The sequence below is a fragment of the Oculina patagonica genome, chromosome 4, assembly GCF_052425735.1.
Source record: "Oculina patagonica isolate OP01 chromosome 4, crgOcupat, whole genome shotgun sequence".
Classification (NCBI taxonomy): domain Eukaryota; kingdom Metazoa; phylum Cnidaria; class Anthozoa; order Scleractinia; family Oculinidae; genus Oculina; species Oculina patagonica.
The window spans coordinates 29230394-29246777 of NC_135761.1; the positions used below are offsets into that span (position 1 = coordinate 29230394).

General features: G+C 38.5%; 1 long non-coding RNA gene across 1 annotated transcript in view; it reads left to right on the forward strand.

The window, feature by feature from the left end:
* The first annotated feature begins 2734 nt into the window (after nucleotides 1–2734).
* Nucleotides 2735–16384, forward strand: part of LOC144650129 (uncharacterized) — a 43792-nt gene continuing 30142 nt past the window's right edge. The window contains exons 1-2 of the long non-coding RNA XR_013570022.1: nucleotides 2735–2982; nucleotides 3659–3780. This is a non-coding gene — a long non-coding RNA (uncharacterized LOC144650129). The remainder of the gene's footprint in view (nucleotides 2983–3658; nucleotides 3781–16384) is intronic.

Sequence of the window (16384 nt, forward strand, 5' to 3'; positions counted from 1 at the left end):
TGAAATTTGTTCAAAACCTATTTACACAAGAAATATTATTACGTTTTTAAGCGAAATGACGCGTAAAAATCGAACACTGATTAATTTTTTGAAATTTCGTTGCATACCATCGTAAAGTTAAATGCAGTCGTACAAATCATAACTATTTGATCACTTTCCTCGGTGACAAATTTCAGTGAAAATATTTATTTATTGACCACTTCATGTATATATTGCCGCTACACTACACCAAACAGCAAAATTGTAATAATTATTTATAGAAGTAAGAATTGTTTCAACAACTCTAAACTATGCAGTATTTTTTAAAATTAAAAAAAGGGTCAAAAGAGTCAATTCTAGTGTTTGAACTCCACCCCTTGTTTTGCTTCTATGCAATGTAGCTTGTTGCTTCCGGAGATAAAACCTAATTGTACTTATTTAAATTTTAAAACACTTACCCTTTATTTATCCTTTATGGTTAAGATTATAAAGGTGTGAATGGCTCAGTGGCAACTTAAAACACAAATGATGAACAAACAAGGGTGACCGGATATGTACAAAAGTCACACGTTAGTAATTCAAGAGGTGAGTGACAGATGGAAAAGAATCCAACAAGTTGTACCTATGCGTCTTCTACACGAGTAATTTTTATCTGACAAATATATTAGATCGTGTAGATGACACAACAATTATTTGTCAACAGTTCAACGTTTAGTGCGCCCCTTATGACTGTGGACGGCAGCGATATGCATAACCTTTGAACAGGCTCTCCGGTCAAGGATGGGGCCCCATTTGGGAGCCTGTTCGCAGGATAAGATACACAGAAACAAGGCGATGCCGCTTGATCGCCACCCAAACAATATGGCGCTTACAAAAAGGCAAAAAGTTGTAGCTGCGACCATTATCGCGTTTCTAGTTTTACATAAACAACAAAATATGAAAAAGAAACATAGGTAGTGGGTAAAGTCTTGGAAATCTGAGCAGCGGCGACAAGCCCAGGATTGGCCCATTAATTTATTTTATGATCACATGCACTAAACCCAGTGGGAGGTTGGCGACCACCAATGCTGTCATTTCGAGTTGAACAAAGTTACTAAGATGAAAATTATTAAAACAACAACAACAACAACAACCATTTTATTTTGCCAAATTAAATAGAAGATAAATTACAGCATAAAATAAATTAACTAAAATAGGCCAAAAAACCACTCAGAGTAGAAATAAACTAAACGAGCTGAGTAGTTAAAAAAAAATTTAATTTCTTTGACAAGGTTGTACATAAAAGAAGACAGAAGTAAAATAAGACAATTACTAAGTAATTAAGTACCATGCAGACAAAATGAAATAAAATAAAATAAAAATAAATAAGTAAAGAAAAAAAAGCAACAAAAAACGCCTTCATAAGGAAAAGGCTGAATACCACTAAAAATTATGTAAGCGACAATATAATTTTTTTTAAAATAGCCCAAATTTGTGCTTGGGAACCTGTTTAGGCTAACTTGGGAAAATGGAGGTTCTTACTCGCGGGTTTTTACTGTAGTCCCTTACTTGTACGCAAAGGCTGCTAAGATTCTTTGCATTTGCAAGGAAAACTATTTCCTCTGATATCGAGTTGATATCAAACTAGTAATAGTTCTCACTATAAATCTGCCCCCGCCTTTTTATAATTTGTTTTACATCATTCTAAGTTTAGTGGAGTCTTTTTGTCGCTTTTAATTATTGATGCCGATGGACTACACAATTAGACTTCTTTTTTTACTGTGCAATGTACGTCACGACCGACATTGTTTGCTGCAGAATTTCTTGTTGTGTGACACTCCGCTGCGTCCTAAAAATATATCACCTAGCGCGCGGAACTAACTCCTAGCGGAAATAACACATAACACATTATTCGTGGTGACAACACGCAAGCTTTATATTCCCGGGCTTATAACATTCAAAATAACTTACAAAAATGTTCAGGCCAAAAAGCCCAAAAATTCCACGAGTAACAAAATATGGCACATTTAAAGATTCGAGAAAACAATTTTTAACCTTATTCAACCCACTCTTTGGATCAAATAATCTGACAGTTTGTTAGCGAAACGAATTACCTTGTATTACATGACAAAGTTCATGATTTTGTTTATTACTCGTTGAAAGATGTATCAGTATACGATACAGCAAACCTCCGAAAGCACTCGAACCAGCTCTTCGAACACACGTAGCCAAGAACACGAAACTAATTGCTCGAAATCTTTCGACGTATTACTATGATATTACTATAAACAGCTGCTTCAAATATCACTTAACACAACCAAAGCAGAGAAACTGCTCGAACATATCTGTGAACACGCGTAAGCCAAAACGCCGGAAACGAAATGCTGCTAGAATTTTTATGGTGAAGCTCGAAGGTGACGAAACGCGACCTCGTGGTTGCAAGTACCCGACACCATCGTGCGCGCTTGCTAAAATATTACCCGTCACGACCGTGCGCGCCTAGTTTCGTCAAATCGAGAACGCTTCGCCCATTACAAACACATTTCTTACTTTTTCAAGAGATATTCTTTGTCCTTGTATGTATACACCCGGGGACTCCTAGGGTGCCTCCTCGGGTTTTGGCCTCTGGGCCAAAACCCTGCGGGGGCAATGATCTCTTTAGAGTGAGAAAATCTGGGTACGAGATTTAAAATACCTGGGTACATTTCAATACGGGTACTTGAAGTACCAGCTTACGAAGGCGGTGCGAGTGTTCGATGCGAGTGGCGATGGAAGGCAGCATGGCGTATGGATTTGCATGCAAAGCAACCGTGCAAAGAAAATGTTTCAGTTCCTTTACTTTTCGAAGTTTGCTGCAGGTTTGCTGAGAAACGATGAATTAAATGCAAGTTACAGTGTACCGTACGGTGCAAGTGAAAACAGATTGTTCCAAGCAGAGGTCCAAGCAGTTTCAAATTATGGCATCATAGGAATGCTGCCATTTCATCTGGTTATGAGAGAGCCGAATGCATGGAATTACTTCAGGTAAGGTGTTCTTCCTTGTCTAGTTCTTGTTTTTACTCGTTAAACTCTGAGTTTGTCATTCTGCTATGCAGCTAGCACAGGGCTTTGTTTACAATTCAACGCATAACACTTGCAAGAATCGGACAAACATGCATTGTGGTTGATCTCGATTTAAGAACCCGTAAAATTTTTCATTGTTTTTGGCTATTGTTCTCCTGTTCTATATTTTTCCCTTAAATTAGGCTAACCGAAGTGCTATTCAGACTATTTAGGCTAACTGGAGTGCCAGTCTGCAGTCTGCCTTTGTTGCACGCTGTTTTATTTGTCATTTCTGTGATAGCAGTGGGCTAAACTACAGTACACGGCCACATTTCCAGCATGCTTATTGAGGTGCCTTGTCAGTTCATCAGTTAATTCAAACCTGGAAGGTGTATTATTGCAGGTAACTTGTTGGCTTGTCATTCACTGCCAAGCCGCTAAGCTGTGAAGCTACTAAAATAATATACCTTTGTTGTTCTGTAAACATTAAATCCAGTAACGAACCCTCAAGCTGCTGAGCCACTAAATTATATACCGGTACCTTCCTTGTTTTTATAAGATAATTCTACAAAGGGATTTACCTTCCTATAATTCTCTTACATGTATTACTGAAAGATGGCAAGCACTAGAGCCAATGTATTATGCGATTTCTTTTTAGGCAGTCATATAAACCAAAGCCATTCACTGCCCTGCAGAATACATCATGACACCAAAATGGCAGGGGATAGCAGAGTCAGGTTCCCTCAAGGATGTTAAGATGCTCAAGAGTCAGTTGCAAAGGTGTGTAAAATATGTGAGATGTATTTGGAAGCATTCTGTTTAAACATTGTCGTTTGTTCGTCACACATCTATGTTGTAGGTAATTTTTTTCTTCAGGTAAATTTGAGTTTTACTCAGGTAATATTTTTTCAACTAGGTAATTTGTAAAACAAATTTTTTACCTGGATATTTTTAATTTGTTATCATGTTCTTCATTTTCACATTTTTTATTATTTTTATTTATTTTTTTTATTGCAAACACACAAAAGCACATCACTTACAAAAATTCAAAAAAAGTATGCCCACTACTCACTACTTACTATTTACAACACTTACACTACTTACAATGCGATGCTTACTACTTACAGTGAAATATATATTTTTTAAATACAAGAGACTAAAATACTGTAACACTATACATGGCACAAGAGCTAATTGACAGAACTTACACTGCACTTACAAAAAAATACTGAAATTGGCACTAAACTAATACAGCTACTCACTATAACAACAGATCTAATGTAACTAAAATGATAAAGGATAAATATAACAGACAAAAGAAAATGCACCTTAACCTGGCTCTTTTACTTAATCAGTGGTACAAAAGCTACCGCATCGCTTATGCAGAGAGTCCACTTTCCTTCATACTTTTTATAGCTAGAGTTTTTAATAGCGATTTGTCTTTCACATTTGACTTTGCTTTCCAGTAAGGCAAGAAAGACTTTTATGCTAGGAGTCTCTGACTAATTTCTTGCGAGATATAGATGTCTTCATTTTCACATAGTAGATCAAGGGATTTTGTCAAAGCTGGAGTGCCGGTTAGCCAAATTTTAACCCTTAGCCCAAGACAGAATGTTTCACTAGTAGTTTGCTTGCGGTTAGCTTTCACTCCAGTTTGCTTGCTGTTATTTTTCACTCCGGTTTGCTTGCGGTTGTTGGGTATTTGTTTATTATTGTTGTTCCGTCATTCCACCGAATGGGATCACCCTCAGTCAGTTAGTCAGTCAACCAACCTTTAATGGGGAGACACTAAAGAGTTATGTAACTAATATACTTGTGGTTTGCCGTCACTATTGAAACAAAACGAATAAAGGAAAACAAACTTCACAGTTTGAGAAAATCAGTTTTATTGGTTTTATTGGTCCATTGCCATCTTACATGCTGCTGTGAAAGTAAGTTGTTTAGTACTATTAAATGTGATATTGGGTTTCCAGCATTTGGTTAACCTGCTGGGGGAAATGAGAGTTGTTATTAACCCAAATTTGGTTGCTAGTCGAACATATGTGTTCTCAATTTCTGTAATTTTCTCAAACAGAACATTTGTGTGAAGTGGATTACATTTATCAACCTTGTCAATTTTTACACAGACAAATTTAATCATTGATTTCAAATCTTTTTACACTTGGTCTTGCAGCTTTAATTTTTTCCTTATATTTGTTTTGTTTTTCATTCGTTTGGCTCTTCATTTGTTTTTGGATTTAGGAAAAATTATCTTGAGCCTTTCTCTTGGGAGCAGGATTGGTTTCCTCTAAGACTCTGGTAGGCTCTTCCTCTTCTCTTTCAACTGCATTCTCAACACATTCAATTTCATGTTCATCTTCCTGTTCTTCATCTGCTTCCATAGAAGGACATTCTGTTTCGGGCTCCTCTTCTTGTTCTCCATCTCCTTCCATAGCAGCACATTGTTCTCCTGATGTTGTTGTTGCTATTCCTTTATGGGGAAGAATGCCAAAGACTAGCTCATATGGGGTTCTTGATATAGCGCGGTGTTTGGTTACCGGTATATTTCTTTTGTAGGTAGCTTCTCCCACATGATTGCACCAAGTGTTTAAGCTCACTTGTTTTTCTTTAAGATGTTTGCCAAGTTTTCCTTAAGGGTTCTGTTATTCCTTTCAACGAGTCCTCCTGTTTGTTCTCCTTTCACAGTTCAGAGCTGTAATGTTGCCTTGGTAATCTCTGTTTATGCCATTATTTTCAGGTGGTTCTGTTTTGTTGCGAATTCTCTATAATGATTCTAAACTGATTCAAACTTATCACACCAACTCAAAGCTCAACATGGCTATATTCTCTTATTATCGATCCCTTGCATAACAAGATCCAAAAGTCATACGATACTTAGCTTTACAATCATCCAAAAATAAACACTAATTAACGCCACACCTCTATTGTAATTATCTTCAGAGTAAACAAAACGATGTCTCAGTCTATAGTTCTGATCCTTAGTTTCAATGTAAGCTGATCACAATGTCTATTTGCACTGTTTATTCTTCATCTCAGACAATCTCCCCTAAACGCAGACACGCTTCTATAACAATGTCGGCCAGCGGCCACTTCCCTCGGTTCTTGTCCTTTGATTTGATGATTACTTCGTCACCAGTGGAAGGTTTGTCTCCCCCAGTCCCTGCCTGTGCGTGAAGTCTCTCGCAAAGGCTGCACAAGTACTACTGGGACCAACGGTGCCACATTGCTTCCTTACACTTCAGGAGGTGTTTCGCTCACTTTCGCAGGTCAGGGTCTCGATGTGATATGGCTGTAACTCTGGGAGCACATTGTTTAGGAACAGCATAGAATTGGGCGTCAGGGGAGGCAACTGCACATCATCTTCAACAGGTAGCCTAACGGCCGGTTTTTAAGGTTGATCTCTACGTCCAAAAGCACTTCCTGTATCTCTTCCCGCGTAACATTCCATTTCTGTTCGTCTTGTTTAGGGCTGTCTTGACACAATGCCGATCAATCTTTTGAACTGACCTCCCCACCACGGGTCACGGCCTAGGTTGAACTGCCATTTGATCTGATTGGTGGAGAGGTAGGTCTGCAGTCGTTCGTTGTTCATGACAGTTTTCATCCACTCTGCAGTACCAACAAAAGTTCGGCCATTGTCTGAATAGATACACTCTGGTCTCTCTCACTGCACAATGAACTTATTCAGGCTTCTCAGGCACTCTGCCATTTCCAGATTCGGAAGGAGATCTAAGTAAATCCCTCGGGTGAGACTGCATGCATATAAGAAGACATATTCCTTCCCTTCTGGTTGCTTGGATACCTGATATTGTATGGGTCTGGCATAGTCCACTCCGATTACTTGATATGGGTTGGTCCCATGAGTCTGGGGGGTCGGCAAATTTCCGGGGGGAGGAGCTGCGTCCGCCAATGCACTGACTAAACCTGAAATTGCTGGCGGTCTAGGGCCTGTCGGTCTCGTTTAGCGATAATATCATCCGTCTTGTTTAGCTTAAAGTGAAGCATTTTGATTTTGCCATCCAAATCCGCTATCTGTTTCTCCGTCATTGTTACTTTTCAGATTCTTGCTCTTGTTCGAGGGTTTTCACTAATAACCGTCCCGTCGGAGGTGCCACTTATGTTGCGAATTCTCTATAATGATTCTAAACTGATCTAAACTTATCACACAAACTCAAAGCTCAACAGGGCTATATTCTCTTATTATTGATCCCTTGCATTACAAGATCCAAAATTCATACGATACTTAGCATTACAATCATCCGAAAATTAACACTAATTAACGCCATACCTCAATAGCTTTAATCCACTCGATCATAGAGGCAGAGTTTTTCCATTGGTTGAATTTGGATGTTCTAACTTAATTATATATAGAAATATTACATATTTACAAATGTTCTAGCTAGAATTTAAAAATAAATAAAAACAAAAACTAACAAAAAATTAAATAAGAAAAATATATGAAAATTATTTATAAATAGAATAAATAAAATTAGCAGCGGCCTTTTTTTGGACATGCTGTAGCTTGGAAGTTCGCACATTTGAAAGTCCACACATTAAGCTATTATAATAGTGCAGTCTAAAAGTAATAGATTTTTCAAGTGATAAATCAGGAAAATTAATCTGAAATGTTACTGTACTTCTAAGTATGGTAAATTTATATAAAGATGGTGACAGTGACTTTTAATCAAAGATAAAATCTCGCAGACACTTTGATTGTCCTTCCTGGTCTTGTCATGGAATACCAGTTAAAAGTAAACGCTCTTAACTCTTTGAAGTTATCCTCCGCAGTATCACTTTCACGTTCAAGTTCACATGTAGTGCTTGTTTGCACCTGGGAATGACAAAAATTATAATGGACATTGGCATACATCTTTGTGGGTCTCACCACTATCAGATTCATCTGCTCTCAGGCAAAAATCCATAGGTTAGAAATTGCAACTGTTTCCCACCATGTATCAAGGCATAGTCTAACTCATTATGTATATAGCCTGAATTGATCAAATTAACTTTCTTAATCATGTACAATTATGTTGAGGAAAATATCTTTTCTTACTTCTTCTAATGAGTGAAAGTTTCAATTAGTGTTTTACAGTGAAGCCTCTTCATGCTCAGTTATTGGCAGTTTGTAAAAAGCCTTCTGTCTTTGAGTTTCTTTTGACTTCAAGACAAGATCTCTGAAAATGTGGCACAGCTGCTTGTTTCCTTGCTTCTAGCTTAAATGTGAAATATCAAGTATTACCTCAGAAAAAAGTGTCCTAGTAGCATACCCTGTCCACAGGAGAAAATTGATCCATAGACATCCTCATAACCACATTCCAGTGTGACTACACCATCACTAACGACTTTCAAGAGGTATTAGTTATAATGCCTGTCATCATCAGCAGCAATATCAACAACACTGGAACAACTCTTAACATATAACTACACATACCGGTATATAAAAAATTACTCGAACAGAAAACATTCTTACCAAAAAAGCCTCACAGTGGCATCACTGTCAAGTGCATGAAGTCGTTTTCCCTTGTGGTCTGGGAAAAAGTTATCAAGTAAGTTCCAGGCAAATTGCGTCTTGGTACTGGCACTCTTCAGGCTAGCATTTAAAGCTTCATTGTTGATCCATATTTCTGTGCTTACTTCCTTGCACTAAGTTAGAAATGTAATGAATAATTATGTTTGGGTGGTGATGCACACTTTGTGTGTCTGGCAAAGAATACATAAAAAACCATCAAATAACTGAAGAGGTGTCAATACTGTTGCATGAAATTTTTACATTGAAAATACTTTTTTTTAAGTTTAATTTTTTTTTTCTAGCTGAGGTGAATAGTCCCTACTACTACTACAGCTGCCGCTGCTGCTGCTGCTAATAATTAATAATGCACTGGACCCCAGGTAGAGCACTCTGGCACAAGCACTGCATTGAGTTCTTAGGCAAGACATTTTACTCTCATAGTGCCTCTTATTTACCCAGGTGAATTTACTGCTGGAGTCAACTCTGTGATGAGCTAGCATCCCACACAGGGGGAAGTATAAATACTCCTAGTCACTTAATGCCACTAGGCTTGAACACAGAATTTACTTTAACCTTTATCTAGTACATGTATTTCTTTCTACAAATTAAAAACTCGTTTTAACTAAGATGAATGCTTAGAATAAGGGTCTTAAAAAGGAAATTTACCATACTAAAAGTGGCCCCTTGAAATTCGCTAGCCAACAGCAAACTTTCCAAATTTTGTCAACATCTTCAGCCAGAATTTGGTAATATTTCTTTGAAAATTTTACAGTTTTTATCTCTCTCAATCGCCCTTTCGACATGTATGCAAACTGATGCATTCTCCCTTGTTTCATCTGTGGGGAATTAGAAAGGATAGCCCACACTGTCTCGTCTTCACTATATTTTATTCTTCTCCTCTTCGATTCTCGCTAGATTTCACAACTCTTTGACTCGACTGGCTGAAAGATTACTTCAACTAAAAGCTAAATAAGTCACAAAACAATTGTTTCTTATATTTGACGCACACCTTAGTTAAAAAAATTATTTTTTTATAATGCTGATTGGCTAGATACTAATCTTCTAGACATAAGAATAACAAAGATTTCCAGACAAACATTTCACAATCACTATTTGATAATAATAAATAATAATAATAACAACATTTATTTAACCTCGGTTTGATGGGGCTGATTAGGCCCCTAGCAAAAGTATGCTAATGTGCAGAGAAAAAAAAAATGGCAATAAACAGAAAACACAAAAAAATTAAAAAACTATTTACAATTATATATATATCCAGGCATAACTAATCGATGACATCAATGACATCAATGAAATCAATGAGTAATCAATAGGTAATCGATAGGTAATCAGTTGATTAGTCGATGATCAATGAGTAATCGATGACTAATCAATAGGCCACAAAATTTTTGGTCATCGATTAGTCATTGATTCCATTGATTACTCATCGATATAATCTCGTGGTTGAAAACCGGAACTTGTAAAAGTGTTCAATACTCAAGATTGTACACGCCATAACAATCTAACAATATCATTGTTGATTTTAAAAATGGACCTGTAACCAGGTGGTTGATTCATTAAGAAATAAAAACGTTACTCTGGTTAAAAATTTTTGTAGTAAAATGTTCGTAAAATATCCACAATGTCCCAACGTTTCGGCTTAAACTAAAGCCTTCATCAGGGGAAAGTGATAAGTGAATACAAAAAGCACGTTCTTATATAATATGCAAATCGAGAGCTAATGTTTGTCCCTAAAGGCTAAATTTAGAAATTCGTGCGGTAAATGCATGCCGTCATCGCGGTTTAGCGGATTATTGCAAGTGTTAATTTCCCAAGCCTCCAGAATACGTCTTTTGCGCCAATTTGTGCTTGTACGTAAGATCTTTGACGATTCCCACGAGATGGTGTGGCCAGAATGAAAACAATGTTCCGCTAAAGCTGACTTGTGTGAGTGTTTGTTTTCAACTGCTTTTTGATGCTCTTTGAGTCGGGTGGAAAATTTTCGTTTCGTTTCTCCGATGTAGCTTTTGTCACAAACTTGGCAGGGAATTGAATAAATTGCGCCACGAGTCTGATCTTTTGGCAATGGATCTTTCGGTTTTGGAAACAAATTGCCGATGGTTTGGTGTGGTTTTAAAGCGACTTTGATATTATAATTGCTTAAAATTCGCTTGATTGGTTCCGTAGTACCCTTGATGTACGGCAGAACACAGAAACCTTTTTTGTCATCCGGTGCAGTTGCAGGCGTTTGTTGAGAAGGTCGTTTCGGTTTGCTTACATCAATCACAAAGCGCTTAGGGTAGCCATTCGCCCTGAGTGCCGCGGTCACATGTTGCATTTCCTTTGACTGTTGATCAACAGAAGATGGAATAATTTTTGCACGATCAGTCAAAGACTTGACCACAGCCCTTTTGTGAGCAGCCGGATGGTGGGAGCGGTACTACGGGAGTGGTACTACGGTACTACGGTGGTACTACGGAACCAATCAAGCGAATTTTAAGCAATTATAATATCAAAGTCGCTTTAAAACCACACCAAACCATCGGCAATTTGTTTCCAAAACCGAAAGATCCATTGCCAAAAGATCAGACTCGTGGCGCAATTTATTCAATTCCCTGCCAAGTTTGTGACAAAAGCTACATCGGAGAAACGAAACGAAAATTTTCCACCCGACTCAAAGAGCATCAAAAAGCAGTTGAAAACAAACACTCACACAAGTCAGCTTTAGCGGAACATTGTTTTCATTCTGGCCACACCATCTCGTGGGAATCGTCAAAGATCTTACGTACAAGCACAAATTGGCGCAAAAGACGTATTCTGGAGGCTTGGGAAATTAACACTTGCAATAATCCGCTAAACCGCGATGACGGCATGCATTTACCGCACGAATTTCTAAATTTAGCCTTTAGGGACAAACATTAGCTCTCGATTTGCATATTATATAAGAACGTGCTTTTTGTATTCACTTATCACTTTCCCCTGATGAAGGCTTTAGTTTAAGCCGAAACGTTGGGACATTGTGGATATTTTATGAACATTTTACTACAAAAATTTTTAACCAGAGTAACGTTTTTATTTCTTAATGAATATCATTGTTACACGTGAAAAAAGCACAGAAAGTAAAAATGCTTGCTGCTATTCTGGTGCGTACAGTAAGTGCTTATGACGGCTGTCTCGCTAAGTCGAAGCAGTTTTACTTTGCTAACAAACATTCACCGAACAAAATTTATAAACACGTAGTCGATTCTTGTCTCCGTACTTGTTAGTTTCATTTCCAGACTGGTTGGTTTTCCTGTTCAATTGTTTTGTTATTAAATAAAGAGTTGGGTAAAGGGAAAATATTGAAATATCATCTGTATTTGTGATTAGCCCTTCACGTCTCGACATGCCGGAAAGTTATTTGACCTTTTGTGAAGGCGCAATTTCGTCAAGAAGAATGTCAGTTATAAAGCAAAATATGACTAACATAGATAAAAAATCACAAGCAAAAAAATGGTACAAGAAAGCAAGGAATGTGTCTTTTGTGTGCAGTATAATAGTTGATGAGTAATCGATGGATCATCGATGAGTAATCAATAACATCAATAGGTAATCAATTACATCAATGAGTAATCGATGTCATCGATGAGTAATCGATAGGCCACAAAATTTTTGGGCTTCGATTAGTCATCGATTACTCATTGATCATTTCCAATAATCAATGACTAATCAACTGATTACCCATCGATTAATCATTGATTACCAATTATTGATGTCATTGATCATCGATTAGTTATGCCTGGATATATATATATAAAAAAAACACTATCCGACTTGCGATGTATTGAAGGTCAGCTGACGTACTGCCTTCTTAAATGCCTTAATTGACGTCAGTGTCCGCATTGTGTCAGGAATCGAGTTCCACACCTTAACAGCAGTGTACCTTGCAGATTTTAGTCCAAATGTAGTGGTGTTGACTTTTGGGATGACCATTTTATTCATCCCTCGCAAGTTCTTGACATTGTCTCTGATGCAAAACAAATTCCTAAGGTATTCGGGTGCCGAACCGTTCATAGCCTTAAATACTATAATCAGCATATCTTGTATGCGGCAGTCTTCTTGAGTATAGCCAATGTGATTGGCCAGACTACTATAATCTGAGGATAGGTCCCTATAGACATAACGTAACACCCGTTCATGAAGTTTGTTCAGCTTACTGCTGTCCGACTTGAGACAGTGATGCCAGATGGACGAGCAATAACTAAAGTAAGACATAATAAATGAAGTGTACAAAGACAGTTTGGACGAAAAGGATAGTATGTTCTTTAGCCTACTGAGCACATCTATTTGTTTTGCTATCTTCTTACATAACTTCAAGACGTGTTTTGTGAAATGGAGTGAATCGTTGACAATAACACCCAGTAGCTCAGCCTCCTTGACACAGGGAACGAGTTTCCCATCAGCAAAGAATGCCAACTCTGTGTCTTTGTTTGCTGAAAGAACCACGGCTTTGCACTTTTCAGGGTTTAATAACATTCTATTTTTTCGAAACCAATCGCACGCTACACTCAGTTCCCTATTGATAACAGACTCCACAATACTAGGGTTGGCATCCCAGAAGTACAGCTGGTTGTCATCCGCGTAGTTTGACAAAGTTGCTTCATCAATAAAATAAAACAAAGCGTTTAGAAAAATGTTGAAGAGTAGGGGACCAAGTACCGAGCCCTGTGGTACTCCCCTATAAACCCCGGACACACGCGAAGTAACATGAATTCGTACACGCTGTGCTCGTCCACGTAAATAGCTGCTTAATAGATTCAAGCTATGAGAAGACACTCCATAAGCTTTAAGCTTTGCTAGTAACAAATCATGCGGTATGACATCAAATGCTTTGCTCAAGTCCATTATTACGGCCCCGACTACACACTTATTGTCAAGCGCTCTTTTCCAATCCTTGATAAGACGCAATAGCACCAGCTCACAGCTGTAACCTTTCCTGTATGCTGATAGGAACTTTGATAGGATGCTGGAGAAGTGCTGAGCAAGTTGACGGTCCAGGCATCTCTCAAATACCTTGTCTAGTGTCACTAGGATTGAAACTGGTCTATAACTGGCCTTGTCAAATTCATCGCCCCTCTTAAAGATTGGACAAATGTCAGCCAGTTTCCAGTCAGTGGGTACACAAGGGGAGTCTATAATGGAGTTGATAAGATCAGACAGTGGCTTAGCCAGAGTGCAGGCACAGTCGCGCAGGTCCCTGGCAGGTATATGATCATGACCTGTGGCCTTGCTTGGATCAAGCGGTTTTAAAATGATCTCAAGTTCAGCTAAAATAACATGACTGAAATTAAACTGGTTAGTCATTGGACAGTTTTCTTTTATAGCCCTGATGCTATGTTATTTTCCTGTTTCCCATGTGCTTTCCAAGTGGAAGCATATGTAAACAAAGGAAACGGCTATTTTAGTTAATCATTGAATTGAAACTTAGAAACAAAACAAAACAAGTAATAAATGTCATAGATCGTTGAAATCACTTAATTGTCTCTGTCCATCTGCATAGTTCTATCCTGCGTTTAGTTTTCAAAGTTCTCCATCCTCTATAGCATCATGAATTCGCAAGTTAGCGGCCACCGCAGCATCTCTCCGTGGAAGAAAAGCTGGCGCCTTGCCTTTTCCATTGCAATTGTAACGCTCTCTGAGTGCCACCAAATACTCACAAGATCAGCGTCTCCCGCAGCATCCTTGCAAAATCTTAAATAGTTAGCATGCTTTTGAAGGTCAGCTGTCGCCTCTTGCAATTGTTCTTGTTCAGGGAGGCAAAGAGATCTTTGGAACAGAAAAGAAGATGGGGTGAGTAAAGGGAGCTGCAAGTCATCTTCTACATAGGACAGGGGGCGGAGATTCAGTTCAGTTTCAACATCCAGCATGACTTCGCACAGCTCTGACCAGGATTGCATTTCTCCACCAATTACCTTATAGAATGCGTGTTTGAAGAGGCCCACAAGTCGCTCAAATCAGCCGCCCCACCGTGCCAGGGTGCTCGACTTAGGTTAAACCTCCAGGTGATCTTCTCTGATGCAAGGTAGCCTTGAACTTGCTTATCTTTCTGTTTTTTTTTTTTTTTTTTTTTTTTTTTCTGATTCCTTTCAGTAAGTTTGCTGCTCCTACGAATGTTTTTCCATGGTCGAAAAGTTTTTGATGCACATTTCTTGACAATCTGGTCTCTGACCATTTCTTCTTCTAGGGCCCCAAAATCGCATGTCTTTGCTTATCCTCTGAGAGCAGTTAGGTAACTCTGGATCAGCTCTTCTGGCTTCTGTTCTCGCGAACAGAACTTGTATTGTTCAGCAACCACGTCCTTTTAGGCACGAAGTAGTCTTCAGTGCTTGCTTGAGGTCGCCAAGCTTCTTGTGTTTGCCAGGTAAGGTTCTGAAAGTTCTTTGCGCAGCTGCCAAGGCAGTGCAGAAACGTTCCTTGCTGGACCTTGTATCTTTTTTGGCTAGTTTGGAAGCCACTGTGTAAATCTCAAAATAACTTACCTAGTACTGCCATTCGCAGTATAAATCAGCTGCGTCGATGTTGAACAGCCTTGGTACTGATATGACGGACCATTCCATCTATGCAGAAGATTTTGGTTTTCAGTATGTAGTGTCGTGCTAATGACCTCAAGTAACTCATTTCATTGCTATTAGTCAACGGAACTCTATTAAAAGAGCAATATAGTATATTCACAATACAATACTAGGAATCAGTAATTCTACTTTTACATAGGAAAGTACTTTTACAGTCATGTACAGGTTGTGTGATTGGCACTAGCGTAACAGTAGTAACACTTGGGTAACACAATACACTACATCAGCCATTTCAAATGTTTATTATGACAAACGGATCACATATCTAGCAATATTTAAATTCAGGAAGATTACTGACTCTTGTTTGTCGCGCCAACATTTCTTTCTTTCTTTTTCAATTCTTTTGGTCTTTGCAGAGTCAGCGTGGGCTGGGGGTTTGGGTGAGGCAAGCGTTCTTGCTGTCAAAGTTTTGTCTGCAATATGGTTTTAACTGAAATGATTCCGGATTCTTAATTATTTTGCACTTGAAGAGTGGACCATTTCTATTTTTGCTCATCTTGATATTCAGGTGCATGTATCTACCTCATGCAAAACAGTAGGCTCCTCCGAGCGAAACGAGCCCCCAATGCTTTCATCAAGGTCTTTTTTGCACAAGCCGTATGTATATTTTGGCATTCCCAGCGGCATCCCTCATGCGCTGCATGGTGTGAGAGGCAGAGATATTGTAAAACCCCGTGTCCTCGCCTTGCTGCTAAGAGAATGGTTTGTACACCATTTCTAGTAGCATTCCAAAACGTTGGCATCTATTTGATTGAATGCTCACTTCCCACAGACCAACGCTTAACAAAATGGTCAGTCTTTTATGCCAGCGGTTGGTTTGTCCCCTTTTTCTTGAGAGGCCAAAAAATTGAGCATGCAGGTGGAGATCTGCTTTCCATTTCCTTTGCCCTTTTCTCTCCCATAGTTTTTCTTTTGCAGGTCAAACGACTTTTTGTGCTCGGAAACAGGGTTCTGCTGCTGAGGCTGAATTAACACCAGATGAACCTGCTATTTGTTGACCAGCCTGGCTTGTGGGCGGTATTGGTCCCACTGTTATATCCAGTGTTAAACTTGAGTGGGATCCTTGCACTGTATGATTTCAGTCGATCAGGTGGAAATCAGAAAAAATGAATTATGATGACACATTAATCTAACGATAGCTACAGTAAAAGTACTTATGGTTTAAATATGCTCCTAACAAAAAATTAAAGAACCCCTGAACAGTACGCTCTGTCACACGTGGTAAATAAAAGACATGCTGGCACCTATAATAATTTTTCTTCTG